Source organism: Hypomesus transpacificus, chromosome 11, assembly GCF_021917145.1.
Source record: "Hypomesus transpacificus isolate Combined female chromosome 11, fHypTra1, whole genome shotgun sequence".
Lineage (NCBI taxonomy): Eukaryota > Metazoa > Chordata > Actinopteri > Osmeriformes > Osmeridae > Hypomesus > Hypomesus transpacificus.
Window position 1 is genome coordinate 5762833 of NC_061070.1, and position 16894 is coordinate 5779726.

At 42.0% G+C, this 16894-nt stretch overlaps 1 long non-coding RNA gene across 1 annotated transcript; it reads left to right on the forward strand.

Annotated features, from left to right (window-relative positions):
* Nucleotides 1-11062: 11062 nt before the first annotated feature.
* LOC124473932 lies at nucleotides 11063-12409 on the forward strand. The gene is made up of 2 exons (XR_006956759.1): nucleotides 11063-11721; nucleotides 11959-12409. It is a non-coding gene; the product is annotated as an uncharacterized LOC124473932 (long non-coding RNA).
* The last annotated feature ends 4485 nt before the right edge of the window (nucleotides 12410-16894 follow it).

Below are 16894 nucleotides of genomic sequence, written 5' to 3' on the forward strand. Positions count from 1 at the left end.
ATGTGCTCAGTTGCGCAGTAAGGCAAACAAAACGGGCCGCGCCATCTTTCCAGTTCCGGCTCGTCCGGTCTTGCGCAGAACAGTTGCTCGCCTTTTTCCTAGCTCCAAGACTCGTGCACGCTTGCAACTAGCTGTACACATCATACTTTGCGACAATCAGTCGCGAGCGTGTGAGTTAAGGCATTGCAGTGGCAGAATGGGGTACAAGTCCGATCAAGAAGCAGATTGGCCTACATCATGTGAACTTTACGAAAATTAATGTTATTAGTACTGTATAGTAAGCTATTCCTTTCACTTGGTTTTTAGAAATATAGGCCTATTCTAAATGGACATACATTCCACATACGACTCAGACTCACCAAATATACATTGTTCTTTTTGCTTTGTTTTTTTAGTATGACTACTTGTGAAGTATTGTGTCAGATTAAAGAAACTGGAAACTTGAATAGCTGGCTCTCGTTGTTGTAGCTCGATCGGCAAAGCAAGCTAAATGAAATAAGCCTCTAAATATGTTACTATTATAATGATGATGAGTGTTGCTTTACTACTACTAGCTTACAGTTGTTGTTAATGCCATCATTGTGGTTTTAACTGGCATAACGTTACATATCCATAACAATATTTTCGTTATCAGACATGATTTATTCATCTTCGTCTTTGCTCCAGAAGATGTCAACAATCTATAATGACGCTAGCCTGGGTGCCAGCCAAACTTAGCCCCGCCCACAAAACAATTTGGTTGGGAAGTTCGGTCTGTAGTTGCTCGGTCGGGGAAAATCTATACCCGAACAAGAGCTGTTCGTACCAATCAAATTGTCAGGGCCGGCTTTATACGATGATGATACAGAAGGCTCAAGACGCACTTGTTCCGGGAGTACAACGGTACTTAGGAATGGTTTGTTGAACCCAACGCTAGTTTCCTCAAGGATCACAATGACTCTTGCTTAGACTGTTGCTCTTGTTGGTTAGTGGTAGCTGATTTAAACTGTTGTATTATATTTAATCCTATTTGTATTGCTTTCCTACAGGTACACTTGCACTTAGAGATTCATGTTGTGTATTGTAATTTGCTTAACTACATGCTCTTATGGTTTCTTCCCTTAAGCACTTATTTTTGGTTGTTCACAATGCGTACTTCTGTTTTTGGCTACCTGCAATGCTTTGGGGCTATCTTGTTGTTGTTATCAGTGACCTATGCACTTTGTAAAGCTCTCTCTTGGAAGTCGCTTTGGATAAAAGCGTCTGCTAAATGAATAAATGTAAATGTAAATGATGGACAGATGATCAAAAGTAACGTAATCAACCACGTCATCAAATAGCACTTGGGTTGAATTCGTTTTCAACAAACAACATACCTCGTTGCTCTGATTGGTTGTAGGTCGATCGAATTGAGCGAAGAAGCATTTTTTTCGGGGTTCGGTTGAAACACACCCCATACTCACAGCCCAACGGAGCGATATCAGACACTTATTCTAACTAAAATTATGAGTATGACAACGTCAGGCTATAATGACAATAATTACGTTTGTTATGCCATGAACATGATAACGTTCATTACAAAATGGTTAAATCTGCTTTCTAATACCGTAAATAAACTACAAACAACCATCATGTATGTGTGCAACCATTTGTAAAACTGGCTACAGCAAAGGCAGGCAACTGTAGATTATCAAGCCCTTTCTCCTTGTTCTCATTCAGCTCAGGTAGCCTAAATCAGCGATCGGCTAATAATGTTCCCTTTTGTGCTCGTGCCCTGTTCGTATCCGTGAGCACATTTGCAGGCAACTTTTCTTGACGTAAGCAAATAAATAGGGTGCTAGTTTCAGATTGATCTCAAACTTCAACTTTCAAACCAAAAATCTGGAAAAAAAAATATATGAAAAAGTTAGTAGTATGAGCCAGGTTCGAGAATCATACAACAATTATTGGGGGAGATAGTTTTGGATATGTTGACTGAAGTTAATAGAATAAAAACGACCGGACGAGCCGGGTGCCTAACCGGAAATGCAATACCACCTACATCCACCGGGGCCGTTGCCTCAAGCCAAGGGGCGAGGCAGAGCCCATCTACGGAGAGCCTGTCCACTCCCTTTAAGCTCCATTGTACCGAATTTTGTTGCAGTTCCACCAAAGTTCCACTGGGAGTGATCGCGGTTGAGTGCAAAATGAAAGGGAGTCTATGGAGCTAAACGGCTACATTAGTCTCACCTGATTTTATAGAGAAATGTCAGATTTGATTGTAGTTTTTGCATATTCAACATGTATTATAGGTCTAAAGTTGAATGAACGAGTACTTATGTCGTTTTGATTTCTTACAGGGTGAGTCGTTGTTGCCCATAACATGCTAGTATTCTGTTAATGAATGCTGATTGGTTAGTGAAGGACTGACTACGACCAGAGATCCCACTTAATGGCATCCGAAGCGGAACCAGAATGTCAGAGCATTGGCAACATAAGCAACAACATTAGCAAACCAAAACTCTTTCTAGCATGTTTAATGACAGGGAGAGCATAACCTGTCAGCTGTGTTGTTGATGCCGTAATGCAGTATCTCTGGCCGTACAATGTGTATGACGTCATTGACATTTTAAAAGGCTTTTTAGAACAAAAGGCGACTTTTGGCAAAAGGCAACGAAAACCCAGCAGTGTGTATTTTTTTTTGCCTCCCCTTTCGAATTCAACATTCTAATTACTAGACAAAAAATGATATCCTGAGAAAAGTGGATTTTGAGGGGTATAGCGCCATAGACCAGGAATTTTCAAGGGTAATTGTTCTGGCCTGAAAATAGGGCGCCACCCCCCCCACAAAAAAAAAAAAAGAAATTGCCTGTCTACTGATGATAATAATTAATGTAATTCATTACTTCAATTATTTATTCCTCTTGTTAAAACAAAATGTTATAAACTCAGCAGACATGTAGCTTAGTTTTCCTACCAACAAATTAGCATGTGATAACGGGCTGGTTGTCTGGTAGGCAAGCTAGCCGTCTGATTATTTAGGCTAAACTTGGCAAACTGAGCCTGGATTTATGAAGATTATATTGATTTCATAAAACTTGATGATGATTGTTCGTTTGTTATACATTTCTACAACTTAAAACTCACCTTTTCTGACAACTTCAAAGCAGTTTTTTATCGACACAGAATAAAAGAACCGTGACCATCTCTTAAGTGCAAGAAAATGCAGGCTCAGGTGGCGGTCGCGTGCAGTACCACAGAGTAAACAGAGTAGGGGGCATACCCCCCTCCCCTTTGTGGTTTCCACTCTCGTTGCCCATAGGCTTATCGATTGGAAGTGAATAAGGCTACTTTATGAAATGTTTCGGGTGGCGATTTTTTCTACATGAAATTCTGCAGCTGTTTAAATTCACTATTATTTATTTATTTTCCTCGGAGGGGCACTTTGACTCGAGGAGGGCAAACCGGCAGTTGCCCGGGCAACTTTAGCCATAGCCTGTGTATGTCCATGCCATAGTCCTCCATTAATTCTGCACTTGACCGTTAGCGCCTTCATATGGAACTACAGTGGAACTCCAACCAGTTCAGAAACCGTAAGTTTCCCGAGGATGGCAGTTCTGCCCATATTAGACATTCTCTGGGCGAGGGGTGGGGGTCTGGTTCTTTGCTAGATGTGGTTTCTATCATACCCCCTTTCCACCAAAGTGAACCGGGAGCTAGTTCAGAGCTGGTGCTAGAGCCAGTTCGGAGCTGGTTCAAGAACGGAGCTTACTAAGAACCGGTTTGATTTTCCACGGGCGAGAGCCACCACAGAGCCACGTCATTACGTCACTGTATACGTCTCATATTTCCCAGCAACGCTAGCGCCAAACACAACATCAACAATAGCGGACGTTTCGTTGTTGTGTTGTTCATGGTTTTGCGAACCTACATCGGCATCCAAACACGGCGCATCCGATGTGTTTGTTCAACTCGCCATTTGTATAGGCCAATTATCACCCTACGTCACACAACTGTCAAGTAGTCTCAACTGCGCATGTCGGTTGTAAAAGACGAACTTCTCCCCGGTCTTTACTCTTGGAGTGTCGATCAGGTCATCATATATCTCTGGCCACTGGATAACGGAGGTCGCTTTCTCAGGCAAATGACAAATTAAACAGGCTTGGTTAAAGAAATCCGAGATGCTGGCTATCTTCATCATGCTCGTATCTACATTAGGCACTCCTCCCTGACGTTTATGGTATAAAATTGAGTGAATCACACCATTGTGCACACTGCCAGTGAGCGAGTCTGACTGAGGCTAACGTCAAAACAGTGTAACGGGGACGCAGTCTCACTCAGATTGCCAGTTTGAACAAATCAGAAAAACAATTGGACCAGCTGGCTAAAAGTAGAATTCCCATATCTCTTGAAAGCTGTCCTTCTCGACTTTTAAAATGTTAAATTGACTGTAAAACTGTAAAATTATAAACTTAGTGACATGACGAAGACATGGTTGCCGCTCGACTATGCGGTCTGTACCGGGCGACATTCTCACTCAAATTTCAAGACTTTCGTGACCCAAATCAAAATTCTGATGCGACAGATCAATGGGTAATCGCTTTCTCTTTTAAAGGCTGTCCTCCTCGACCTTTTTGGTCTTTTTAAATCGAACTATTTGTATTATCCGTGTGGTCCTTTTGCCATTGAAAATGCTATCCTTTCCCGGTTTTCTGCAGCCACATTGCGCGCGCATCCCGAATGTTTACATTACAATCGAGAATAATAAAAGTCGGAGCAAATTTACAAATGAGCAGTTTCATCAATAAAATAAGCACATTTTCAGCAACTACACTGCCCCCTTCTCGATACATTTTCATTCAGATTCTGATTTACAAGCACCGTTTAACTGAAATATGAATTGTAAAAACTTAGAGCAATGGCGGCCAAAGTGTTTTGTTGGTCACGGTAACCCCGCCCCAAGCGGTTCTTTGTTGGTTCGTAAACTAGACCAGCTCCGAAGTGGTGCTCGTTGCAAACCACGTACGAACCACTTTTCCGGTTCCCAGTCTGTCGAAAGAGGAAGAACTGGTTCGCGATTAGGCACCGGCTCCGAACCGGCACCCAAAATGCGTTGGTGGAAAAGGAGTATCAGAGCCATAGAAAAAGAGAGTTGCGACACTTCCATAGGCTCCAATTGATATCGAGGAATGCGCAAGTAAAGCGTGTCTCACGCGACCTATACTTCCAAACATTGTATTTTCCACCGTTGAACCCCATTAATTTTCAGTGTCTCCGAAGCAAGTTAGCTGGTAAATTGATGAAAATCCTGCATTATTTCATATTTCTACCACCACGTATCAATTGTTATTAGTAGTATTTCATATAGCCAGCTTAAGATAAAATGTATCCCATAATATAGGCTATAGCTTAGATTCTAAATGTAGTTAGAGCTAGACTGTAGGTCTACTAACGTAAGCAACACTTTTACTGTAGGTAGCTAGAGAGCATATCATAACCAGAAGTCCGTTGGTTTATAGTCTGTCAAATTAGTTCTAGTTATTGGTTTTCGTTGGCATACAAAGTTAGTCTTCTTTTATTAGCCTAGTTAGTAGGCTAGAGCTAAAAACAATGAATAGCAGATTAAGGGGTCCGAAGCAAGTTAGCTGGTAAATTGTTGAAAATCCTGCATTATTTCATATTTCTACCACCACATCGTAAGATTATAGCTTGTTAGATTCTAAATGCAGTTAGAGCTAGACTGTAGGTCTTCTATATAACGTAAGCAACACTTTTACTGTAGCTAGCTACTAGATAGTATGTGTATCATAGCCAGAAGATCACTACAAACAAAAGTGCGGAAGAACACTGGACATATTGTACAATAAAATGTTTTATTGAATGCAGTTGGTTGCGTTGTATATTCTGTTCTATTTACCAAACTCCTTTCTTGTTTTAAATTGAGCAGTTGCTGGTGATAATGGTTAGATTAAACTTGCATCAAGTACTACAAATATAGGTGTTGTTAATGTGGTAAATTGTAAGTGGGCTGATGAATAAAAAACTTTAACCAGTCCCATTTACTTCAACAGTCGAAGGTTAAACATTAAGTGGAACAATATAGTACTCATTAGGCTGCTGTTAGTTGGTACAGTATGGTAGCTATAGCATAGCAATTTCTAGCTCTGCTTCACAATATTGCGTAATGTATTATAAGTTCATGTAATACATAAATGTTAATAAAGTTCATATAATACATAAATGTTAATCAGACGTACATGATACAACACACCAGTAACCAATTGACATTATGTGTTAATTTACCGAAAATGTCCGTGAATCGAGATGGTGCTGCAGTCTGTCCCGCCGAAAACCAAAATTGGCTAGCAATTTCGCCAAGCAAATTCCAATAAATGGGTTGCTGCAGTTAGTCTTTTGACTACACTTGCAAAATCTGTGATGGGACTGAGCTCAAATAGCTTTGGCAAGTTTTATAGTACAAAATCGCTGTCAATCAAAAACAGATGCAGTCTTTCCACAGACCCTCCAATCATCACGTAGAAGCCCAGCGTCCAGCTGAGCGTTTGTGGGCGGGACATAATCGTAGCATTTATACAAGGACCGTATAGTTTCGAAGCAATGAAAAAAACATGGCAGCTTCCATTGAAGTCCATGGTATTTATTCTGTTTAGGGCACTGAAGGCTCTTTCGCAGTTGGAAGAGCTGATTAGCAGAGCAAGGATAATCTGAACAAGGAACAGTAATCTTAAAGTGTCTTGATAACAAAAAAAAGTATTAAGCGTTTTCTGCTCAGACTGGAATTGTAGCTGTTTTGCATCCACCTCTTTGTGCATGATGAGTCCCGTAAAAATAAAAAAATCTTAACTAACTTCTGGGCTGCCAACTTTTGCAAAAACCTTGGAGTGACATTTGGTATTTGGTCCCCGCCCCCCCTCTCCAGTAAACTTTTCTGGGGGGTATCATGATTACAGAAAGGGATCGTATTTTTTTTTATATATTGATACTATATCAATATATTATATTTCAGGCACGGAGCCAGAAAAATGATGGGCTTAGCCCAAACCTAAGACGTATGGGTTTGATGTGATGCAAGATAAGGACTTCCATACGTAATGTGAGCGCCCATAGCGCACGAGCGAAGCATTTTGACCACTATTTGAGCGCAAAATTGTTTAATTGAGCTTTCTGTAAAATAAACATAGAAGTTTATCAAAAAACCTTGTCTAGTGATGCCATCACTCCGGCCCTGCTCCCATCCATCCTCGCTGACGTGTATCGTTACGGTAGGGCTCCCCGGCCCACCTATCCGTAGCCTATCAGATACCCCCTTTCCACCAAAGTGAACTGGGAGCTAGTTCGGAGCTGGTGCTAGAGCCAGGTCGGAGCTGGTTCAAGAACGGAGCTTACTAAGAACCGGTTTGCTTTTCCACGGGCAAGAGCCACCACAGAGCCACGTCATTAAGTCACTGTATACGTCTCATATTTCCCAGCAACGCTAGCGCCAAACACAACATCAACAATAGCGGACGTTTCGTTGCTGTTGTTGCTCATGGTTTTGCGAATTTACATCGGCATCCAAACACGGCGCAGCCGACGTGTTTGTTCAACTCGCCATTTGTATAAAAAGAAATTACAATCGAGAATAATAAGTCGGAGCAAATTTACAAATTAGCAGTTTCATCAATAAAATAAGCACAATTTCAGCAACTACACTGCCGACTTCTCGATACATTTTCATTCAGATTGTGATTTACAAGTACCGTTTAGCTGAAATATGAATTGTAAAAACTTAGAGCAATGGCGGCCAAAGTGTTTTGTTGGTCACGGTGGCCGACGGTGGCCAAGCGGTTCTTTATTGGTTCGTAAACTAGACCAGCTCCGAAGTGGTGCTCGTTGCGAACCACGTACGAACCACTTTTCCGGTTCCCAGTCTGTCGAAATAGAAAGAACTGGTTCGCGATTAGGCACCGGCTCCGAAAATGCGTTGGTGGAAAAGGGTATGAGAAAACTTTTTGGAAAGACGGGCTATGGCCCCAACCAACTCTATTTGTGAGGGGAGAACTCTCCCACATGGTACAACCCATGCAGAGGCTGAGGTGTCAGAATGCGGAACGTGTGTAGCCCACTTTAAGAGAAGATAATACTAACGTGGCAAATGTCAACATCAAAAAATCCTCGACCAGCCCAAAAGTGAAGCGGCCCACCGGGGACTCTCCTGATTCTCCCGATTACCCACCCGGACCTGTTTACAACGTTAACAGGGCTACTTGGTTGGCGTTGCCTTTTCAGCGTGAGATATACAAGGTGTGGCGTGAGAGCGTGTGAAATGGTTGAAATGCGTGTGTCTCATGGCCAATGCGTGAGAGTTGGCAGCCCTGTAACTTAAACAAGTTTACGGCGACGCAGTGTATGAATGAATCAATCCGCGTTTTAGACTAGCCCATATAATGGCCGACAATTCGGACCGTGCAAAATTTTTGTCATGGAAATATCAACATTATTTTTCCCTTGTCCAGATCGAGGATACAAATATACTGGTTAGTTGTAGTTTGTGTGCAGGTGCGAGAACTTTATCCACTGCAAAGAATAGTAATTATAATCTTCACAAGCACCTAGTAAAACAACACGCTTCTACAAAGCTAATCGCGAAAGAACCCAGTGCTGGCTCCACTGATGAAGCCGTCGAAGCCACTTCATCAAAACAGCCGAAGCTTGAGTATTTCCAGTCTCTAAGGTAGTTTGGCCCAATGATACAACAGGTCACTCATTACTCCCAGACGGCTAGTGGCCCATGTGCGCCCATAGGTGGCACTATAAAACACGCCCAAAGTCTACGTGATTTCCCCAGCGCCCCATTACTCCAAAATGCCTGAAAATTGGTATACATGCCTTATTTCTCATGGGGAACAAAAAATCCTCAAAAACCCATAAGGTCCGCCATGATAGATTTTGCTGTACGGTCCAAATTTGGTACAACCTTCAAAACCCTTCTACTCATAAACCATAGACCCAATCGACTTGAAATTAGTTCCAGATGTGTAGAATACATGTCTTTACATAGGGGTGACATGGAATAAGAAATGCAATACAAAATGGCTGAAAGAAGTGTATTTATGTAAATGTCCAAATTGCCTCAATATTTTTTTTGTTAATAAATCAAATATAATTTTGACTGATTGTTTTTCAAACCTAATAGGGTTCAAGACGACATCAATCTCTAGTACTATAAACAATTTCACCTTGGTATGTCAATATATGATTGAATTCAATTGAATTGCTCCACGGTGCACTCGCTCCAAATTCTCACAGACTCATCCTGCCCCTTGACACTAGGGTGACTACCTGTCCCGCTTTGTGTTGTGTCGCACAGCATTTTCACCCCTTGTTCTGCACGTCGCATATTGAAAATGCTGTGCTATACAGCGCAAAGAGGAACAGGTGGTCAACCTACTGACACGAGCGAGCTTGGCGAGACGCACACACATCCTTTCTGGAAATGGTGTGCTGACCAAGCCCCACCCTCACCCTCATTTCGCTTCCAATCGCAGCTCGCCGTTACAAATATAAATTATTTTTTGGCGGCCATTGTTGTTTTCAACTGGAATCACCTGAAGCCGTGTTGGAGGCAGCCACGTTCGGTAAGTCCTATTTTTACACATTTTAAGCTAGAATCAATGATTGGGTTCGTGAAAGTACACTACTCTTGAATTATGGTGAAGGTTTGAGTACTTTGAGACCTTTAGATCGTGAGTTTGAAGTGACGGAAAACCGAACTCGAAAAGTAGCTAGCTTTTCTCTCTGTGTAATTAGTGAATCATGTAGCATCTCGGCGAATTCCTCAAAAAGGTAGAGGAGGGCGGCTTTTATGAGAACAAGCGATTCCCCACAGGGCTGTCGGCTCTGAATTTTGATTTGGGTTGAGAAAGTCTTTGTAATAATCCTACGCGCCAGGAAGACCGCATAAGCTTAGGCGGCAGCCATGTTTTGGTCGCGTCATGTTCATAAGTTCACCATTTCACAGTTCGGTCGACACCAAAAATGTGTTTGTTACCAAACCTGAGGAGGGAAGCATTTAGGAGATGTAGGAATTGTACTTTTAGCCAGATGCTCCGATTATTTTTGTGATTTGTGGAAAACTTGCAAGTGGAGTGAGACTGCGTCCCGGGGGTACATTGTTTTGACAAAGCCTCAGTGACAGACTCGGCTCGCTCACTCACTGGCAGTGGGTAAACGATATAATAATTCACTAAATTCTAGTCCTAAAACGTCAGGGAGGGCTGCTTTTTGTAGACAGGAGTCTACTGAAGATAGCCAGTATATAGGATCTATCAAAACAAGCCTATTTCATTTGTCATTTTCCTGAGAAAGCGACCTACATTAGCCAGGCTAGTTTCACTCAGTCAGCGTATTTAAAGGTCTCTGACAGTCAGAATCACTGTTTACAGGCAAAGGGCGAGTTGGTCTTTGGTCAGATGTGTATATTGACCAGTTTAGAGCTAAATACTCTTGCCAGAGCCTGGAATCGAGCCAAATGTTTGGAGTGACTTTGCATGGCCGGGTCTCCATCAGTTCAACACATTTGGATTTAAGTTCAAGTAATGCCATTGCATTACACTGTCAAAACTGTAGTTTATGTCAAGTGTTGATGTAAAAAGCTTCATTTTTCACAACTAACATGGATCTTTTCTTCACTTTTACAGGTCTGGAGGGTCATGCAGAGGCCTGCTCAACAAAGAATACGGAGTGTAACAGAGGATGCCCCGCAGCCTTCACCCCCACCAGTTTGCCTACAGAGCGAACAGATCCACAGGAGACGCAGTGGCGGCAGCACTCCATGCCGCTCTGTCACACTTGGAGCAGCAGGGGAGCCATGTGCGAATGCTCTTTGTGGATTACAGCCCTGCATTCAACACTATCCTCCCACACAAGCTAGTGATTAAGCTGGGGGAGCTCGGGCTCCCTTGTACCACATGCAGGTGGATCAGCGGCTTCCTCTCTGGCCGCAGACAGTCAGAGTGGGCCATCACACATCCACAGCCCTTAGCCTCAGCACTGGCTCCCCCTGGGGCTGTGTGCTCAGTCCCCTGCTCTACTTCCTCTACACACGACTGCACCACTGTCCATCACAGTAACACCATTGTAAAGTTTGCAGATGACACCACAGTGGCGGGGTTTATCTCTGGGGGGGATGAGCCCACCTACAGAGAAGAAGTGGAGCGGCTGTCGAATTGGAGCACGGCCAACAACCTTCTCCTTAACACTGCAAAGACAAAATAACTCATAATAGACTACAGGAGAAAGAAGACTGAGATCACACCATTGACCATCAGCCGGATCAGTGTGGAGAGGGTGGCAGACTTTTGCTTCCTGGGGGTCCACATACAGGACAGCCTATCCTGGAGTGTGGACACCTCTGAGCTGCTGAAAAAGGCCCAGCAGAGACTGTCCTTCCTGAGAATACTCAGGAATTGAGGAGTAACATCACACAAAGACTGCTGGTGTTCTTTTACCGAGCCTCTATTGAAAGTATACTCACATACTGCATAGGCATTTGGTATACCAGCTGTACAGTGGCTCAGAGGAAAATGCTCCAGAGGGTCATCAACACCGCTCAAAAGGTGGTTGGCTGCCCTCTCCCCGCACTGGGAGACCTACACAGATCCCGTTGTCGCAAAAGAGCCCCGAACATCATAAGACACTTCACATCCTGGGCACTCCCTGTTTGAAATGTTGCCGTCAGGCAGACGGTACAGATCAATCAAGGTAAGGACAAACAGACTCAAACACAGTTTTTATCCAACTGCAATAACCACTGTCAATGCTGCCAAAAAATAATGTGCACAATGTCATGTTATGTTTTATGTGATGACTGTGGATGAATGACATGGGTGTGTTGTTTATGGTACTGTCTCAGGTATATTTATTCTGATTTATTAGTTGTTGTTGTTTATTTTAGTAATTTTAGTACTTCAGTAATTTTATCCTTTTATTGATTTTTAGGCCAATGAATGTTGCACTGACTGGAAGCACCTTAATTTCGTTGTACCTGTGACAATGACAAATAAAGATCTATCTATCAGGATGCAACAGAGGATGCTGTGAGCAACACAGACCCCTTGCTGGACTACCCCTCTCTAGGTGTCCAGGTACTCCACAGTATGACTAGCTGTATAGTCAAAATAGTAACAGTAATTTTTCATTCTGAGGGGATTCCTACACAATAGCTAAATCTGGCTCTTTTTTCATTTAACTGGCAAGTTTTCCTTTTACATGGTAGTTGCTATGGCTCAGGGGTATTGACAATTGAGGTGGACATTTGAGAATGAATACACCCAAAGCTGCTAGAATGTAGTAAGTATTTATTGAATATAGCTTTTTGCAGAAAGGACCTGACACACACAGCGTACATTGGGTAGTCTGTCGGCATCTGATGAAACATTCTCCAGAGACAGGCTTTTTATACATGGAGATACAGCTGTAGCCACCTGCACACATCAGTGTCTTGTTCATATTATTAGCACAAAGTATCAAAACACAAGGCTACAGTTTTCTCAGAAACTTTCTAGAAAGTCACTAAATTATATACAGTATATTCACTACAACAGCTTGATTGATGGAAAGATTAACATTTCTTGTTTAGAACAGACAATAAGTCATTTCAAAGGTGTGCAATTTACTAGGGATGGGCGAACGATGCCTTGTGAAGCTTTGGTGGTTTCTTCCGGATTGTGCCGGCCCAAAGAGCCGAACTATCGGCGCATTGAAAATGAACAGCGTCATCTAGCAGCCGCTTAAACTGGCTGAATGAGGCGTAGTGGTTGTCTCCGACGGTAGACTACCCTACGTTATTCAATATTTAATTAAGGCTACATGTGTTCATTTTGATCTGATATTAGTTCTCACACATTAAAATGTTGTGATACATCCGTAGGCCTTTAGAATTATGTCATTTTCTCACAGTAAAAGTTAAAGAACGTCGTACGAGGGTCCCTGCATTGGGACGCGAACTCAGGATTCCAGATTCGCATTAACAATATGTTGGCGTACAGTGCTTTAACCAACTACACCACCGAAGAAATCATTACTTTTTGTTGCGGGTGGACGGACTTTATACGATATGGTCTTTATATCAATTAAATTAGATAACACCGATTTTTTCTTAACATTTGTGATATGTAGGTCTATTGTGAACTGGGGGAACTTTATTTTTTACAAATTATTATTACTGTTGACAATGTTGACGAATCATCAACATTTGTTTTCTGGGCACTGTATAGACCTACCTAGTCCTATCATGTTACGTTTCATTTCAATAAAATAACACAACACAAATGCACGGATTTATAATTATTACTATACGGATTTGGCTAAATAATAATGACTGATGGAAGAAACTCTAGCGATGCCTGGTGCTGCTTCTCTGACAATGTGAGATTTGTCTTTAACAAGAAGCGGTGGCTTCGTTCCTTCCATGGGTCTGGTTCAGAAGAGCGGCAAAACTTCGAACCAGTTCGTGACGTTTGAAGCATTGAACGTCATCTGTCACGTGGTTTCGTAATTTGATACAAGCTCCAAAACACTTTTTCGAAACTGTGCGTATTGGTTTTGCGACACAAGCATCGATGCGTCAGTGCCATACGTCCCATCCCTACAATTTACTTAAATGTTTAGTTTAATTGTTTATTGTATAGTTAATATAAAGGTGAATTGCTTTTCGTAATTAACAACTATAAAAGTCATGATTTGCTTGCTCTATAGAAAGTCAACACAATTGATCGTTGGTTTCACTTGTTGCTTGTCTACCCTTTTGGTTTGCCATTTACTATGTAGTCTACTGTTGGTATTATAGGCTTGTGTGCTGTCAGTTATGTGTTAACTGCCTTTTTTCTTACTGTGCTGCCACATGTCAAAGAAAAATGTAATGTATGCATTTGATGAATAATAAAGTTTTGTTGTTTTACCATGTCTGGCCATTAAATCCATAGACATAATAAAGAATGTCTATGATTAAATCATTAAGTGACCTAAAAACAGGTGTGAAGCCTGGTCATTTCCGGTTATTTTCTTCCACTAGGTACGAAGGCAAACAAGCATCTAAAAGCAACTACTAAATCGAAGTAAGTCATCACTAATTATGCATACAACTTAAATATATAATATATATGTAGTCAACAGTGAATGAGTTTGTTAGGCTACTAGCGTAAAGTTAAGTTTGGTAATAATTTCAGTAGACCCTAACCGTTGTTTGGCCAAACGAGAACTGAACGTTATGAGCTAGCCTAGCCTAGCTGTTGTTAGGTTGAGTTTTTCATGTTTTTTCCGCAAGATGATACAATCTCAACGTTTCATATGTTAAAGATATAATTGAAAGAGGCACATAGTAGTACTATACACATTTATTCGAAGGGTAGTGAGTTACAAAATTCCCCCCTGTTAGGTTCCACCCTGTTAGGTGTGTACAGCTAACAGGGTGGAAATATTGTTAGAAAAAGTAGTAACATAATAAGTTGCATACAATATTTGTCATGTATTTGCAACAAGGGACATATAATGGACAAGAAAAGGTAAATATTGGTATGCCTTTACATTTTTTTAAACTTTGTGATTGTTATTCATATGTCTTAACAGGGTGGAATAATGTAATGGTCCATGTCTGAATGAAATGCCCATAATTATAGGATTTAAGTGCATGAGCTTGGCCAATATGTTTTCCAAACAGTTAAACATATCTCTTTCCTGATTAAATGTTAAAAACATGAAAAATAAATAATTTTGTTTTCAGAAGTTACCAGGTCCAAAAGGCACCGGTTAACAGGATTGACCCCTTTGTAATAAAGTTAGGAACTGAAGTGAGGAAAGAAAATTAGAGTGGCGCAGACAGCACAGAAGGGGAGAATGGAGAGTTTTCTCCAAGCATCTCTCATCATCTATTTCCAGCCCTATTTATGGACTTGGAGCACAGGGTGAGGCTAGTGCACAGAAAGAGAAAACCGGCGAGAAAAAAAAAAAAAAGCAAAATTGTCTGTTCACCGTTCTAAATGATTGCGCTGGCTACATGACTATGGCTATGAGGCTGTTCAAAGTGTCTGAAATAAGTAACCAGGGTGACGCAGTCAAAGCTGACGTTTACAATTTTGAAGGACTTTAACAAGCTAACATGTAATTACAACAATGAGTGACTTCAATATTTCTATTAACCTAAGTTGGAAAAAGTGAATTTTCTGAATTACTGTGTCAGTGTCACGTAACCGCTCATCTCACATCCATTCGCTATTCACCCCGCCCCCCCACCACAATCGGTTGGACACCAACCACCAGTACACCATGTTTGCGGTAATTTTTTGGACAAAAGAAACAGAGAGGGGGGGTGAGGGGGTGGAGCCTGTTAAGAGAAGTGATTGGACCAGCCCAGTGTCAGTATGGAAAATGAACCACTGGGGCGTGCTTCATCGGCCGGTCATTGGCCAATTTTAAGTTTAAGAAATATATACTTTAAAAAAATAATATCGTCCCCAAGTGCGTATGCCAGATTACCAGTCCAGCCTTGAAGAAGGGTGTGTGAAAAACAAGACAGAGAACCTGCTGCAAAAGATATCATTGAGTGAATTCCATAGTCCATACTCCATAGTCTCCAGTGAACCCTATCCAGTCTCCACAGTGAACCCTCTCCATTGTGAACCCTCTCCACAGTTAATTCTTGAATGCCCAGTGAATGCCCTCCAGGGCAAATCCTCTCCACAGAAACCCCCTCCAGAATCTCCAATGACCCCTTTAGAGAAGTGCTTCTCAAAGTGGGGTCCGCGAAATAATTTGCCATAAATTATAACATTGGAAAATTGTGCTGTATCGTTAAACATTTACATTTAGTCATTTAAAAACGATATTATAATCTACAGATGGGGACCATTTGCACCCATAAAACAAGCATATTGTGTCCAGTTAAGAGCACAAAGGGTAAGCTGAATAGGTGTTATGATTATGGGGGGGTCCTTGGAAAATGTTCACCCCTGTAAGGGGTACCTGGCCCCCAAAAGTTTGAGAACCCCTGCTCCAGTGTCTCCATAGTGAATCCTCTCCAGTCTCACCAGTGAGCCCTCTCCAAAGTAAACCCTTTCCAGTCTCCATACTGAACCACAGATACCCTAAATCCGTATAAACCTGTAGCATAACTATTCATTCTTTGTCATGGTAAAATGTCACATTCTTAAACAGGCTTGGGGCATTAATAGCGGATTCAATTCAGTGCAGTTTTACAATGCCTGAGCATGGACTATGAGACGGATCTAGCCGATCACTGAAGCAGGGAATGAAAGTTTCATGTTCCGAACAAATTTAGTGTTGTGCACACAAGCTAATTATCCAGCAGAGGATTTCATCTGTTAGATCAGGGAAAAGTGGATTAAGAGATGAGAGCGCTTCATCAAAGATGCCACTCTGCCTAATTACACATCGCATTTTCTACCACAGTGAACACAATTAACAGCTATTTAATATAAACAGGCAACTCCACCAACTCACTCCCAACCCGACACCCACAATACACACATGATCCTAGAGCTCTGGTGGCCACACACAGAATACAAACACACAGTGCACTAACACAGGGGTTCCCAATCCTGGTCCTCGGGCCACCCTGCCCTGCATGTTTTAGATGTTTCCCTGCTCCAACACACCTCATTCCAATGAATGGGTCGTTATCTAGTTGTGCCGAAACCTGCTAACGACCATTCATTTGAATCCGGTGTGTTTGAACAAGGAAACATGTAAAACATGCTGGGCAGGGAGGCCCGAGGACCAGGATTTGGAACCCCCTGCACTAACACACATACATACACAGAACACTACCACACACAGAACTCTGCCACATGCACACACATACACAGAACGGGGGGGGGGGGGGGGGGGGGGGGGGTGTTTGCTAAATAAAAAACCTTCA